Here is a 2,473-nt window from a genome sequence, read left to right as displayed (position 1 = left end):
GCATAGAAGCGATAGATGGAAGCTCACATTTCCGGTTACCATCAGTGTTGGAATGGGAGACCTTACCAGATATCCGCAGCGAAATCTCAACACCAGAGGCGGCAAGAAAAATACCTCACTTAGCACACATAGCTGATTTAATCCCTCCTCTAGATCCTGAAGCTAAAATCCTACTCATGGTGGGAAGAGACACCCCAGACTCCATTGGCTCCGATGAGAGAATCAAAGGCCCACCAGGAACCCCAGTAGCCATTAAGACGGAACTCGGATGGGCCATAGGAGGGACAGTTTGTGTTGATCAAATGCAAACCCCAACCCAGGTGAGCATATCAAACACCTCCATTCCCGGTAATGGAATAGCACCTCACCTAAAACCACACCTAGAACACTGCACGCTTGTGACAACCAAACCTGTTTTGGAAGCAACAGTGTGCCAGATAAGCAAAAATCACAACTTAGCCTTGTCCATAGAGGACAAACAAGACAAACAACGTCTGCAAGACTGGGAGTCATGGAGTATACTTCCAAGATGCCCCAAGAGTATGCAAGTGCAGTGCACGTATGTTTCCAGCTCACCTGCCACAGTGCAAAAGAAAGAATTGTATGCTTCCTTAGATGTGTCAACGAAGGCAAATGCAGCCTTAAGATGCGTCACAGTCTACAGCGGGGAGAGCCACACTTACGTCATATTGTTTGCAACCATAAGATACATCAGAGTCTACAGCGGGGAGAGCTGCAGTCTCGGTGTCTTCTTTGGAAAAGCGAGACTAACAATACATGAAGGCCACACCGTACCAAGGTTAGAACTTTGTGGTACCACTTTGGCTGTAAAGCTCACCAACTTGATAGCGAAGACGTTGCGCCTTGAACTACAGTCTACCACCTTCTACGCCAGTGGTTCTCAACTTTTTAATGCCGCGACCCCAACCGGTCGTAAGTCGAGGACTAAACCAGTCGTAAGTCGAGGACTAAACCGGTCGTAAGTCGAGGACTTTCCCTGCCCGGGAGCGCCGCGCATGCGTAGTTCCGCCCCCTGCGCCGGCCGAGGCGTAGCTGGCAAGCGGCAGAGACGGAGCAGGCCGACCACCAGCTGGCCCAGCCCAAGGGAGGTAAGGCACCCACCGGAAAAGGGGGAAAAATGGCGGACAAAAAAAAATGGTGGACAGCCTTGCTTGGCGACCCCCATGAAATGGCCAATCGACCCCAAATGGGGTCCCGACCCACAGGTTGAGAACCACTGTTCTACGCAGACAGCAAGGAGATGTCAAGCTACATCTACAAACAAAGCAGACATTTCTATGTCTATGTAGGTAACAGAATGAAAAGAGTTGAAACATCTTTGAGCCCTGAACAATGGCAACATGTGCCAACAGGTAACAACTTTGTGAACCAAGTGAAGTGGCCCAACCTTGCCACACAGTTAACAGAATTGACCTGGCTAGAAAGTCCTGAGTTCTTGGTCTGTTCAAATAGACAAATGCCACAGAGACCAAAACGCTATGTACTTCCAACTCCAGATCAACGTGCCAACCTCCAACTTCAGGCACCCAGTAAACGTCAACCAATCCGCTTCAAGTGCCTGCCTAAGTGGAAGCACCTGAGATTAGGCATAGTTTTGATCGTCTTGATCACTTGTCTTAGCATCCCAAGAATGAACCTTATAGGAGTCTGCAAGGACTTACAGACTATTGAAGACATTTGCCATGACCCAGTGATTAACAAATGCCTGACGGCCAAAAATTGCCTTCCCCATACATCTCACATGGGCGAAGCGCGCATAGGCGAAGTGTGGGAGCACATGATTGGTGCACCCCGTGAAATCATGGACTCTATGTCGTTAAAGACACCCACACCTGCGCATGAAGTCCTCACTACCCTGATGACAACAGTAGCAGCCATCTTCAATACTCCATCGGTGGTTCCAGACACCTCGGTTCCTGAGTATCCTGAGTCTTCTGCAGCTGCTGTTGCTCCTAATTCTTCAGTTCCAGCTGTGGTTCCTGATTCTTCAGATCCAGCTGTTCCTGAGTATCCAGCTGTTCCTGTGTTTCCAGATCCAGCTGTTCCTGTTTTTTCAGGTTCTTCAGTTCCTGAGTATCCTGTGAATCCAGTTCCTTTTGTTCCTGAGAAGCTTTGGGTTCCAGTTTTTCTGTTCCAGATTTGGTTCCAGTTTCTTTTACAGGAAGAAGGCCTTGTCTCGCTTAGAGACAAGAACGCATACTAGAACTATTGGCCCATGAGACTTGCACAACGGGCCCACCCTGTTGATGAACTACTTTGCCGAGCTGAGATCCAGATCGTGAAGCCACGTGAGTCAGGTCGTGACTCAAAGACACTTGTACCAGGGTGATCGCCGATTTGGTCCCGTTGATGATGAAGACTGAACCAGAAGATCAAACCTCAAATTATGTATTGTGTTTATGCATTGTTTGATACCAAGTTTTTACCTATGTAGTCACAAGTTAGTTAACAT

The sequence above is a fragment of the Protobothrops mucrosquamatus genome, unplaced genomic scaffold (assembly GCF_001527695.2).
Source record: "Protobothrops mucrosquamatus isolate PMUCROS unplaced genomic scaffold, P.Mucros_1.0 scaffold3450, whole genome shotgun sequence".
NCBI classification, from domain to species: Eukaryota; Metazoa; Chordata; class Lepidosauria; order Squamata; family Viperidae; genus Protobothrops; species Protobothrops mucrosquamatus.
Note: the sequence above shows the minus strand (reverse complement) of the source record.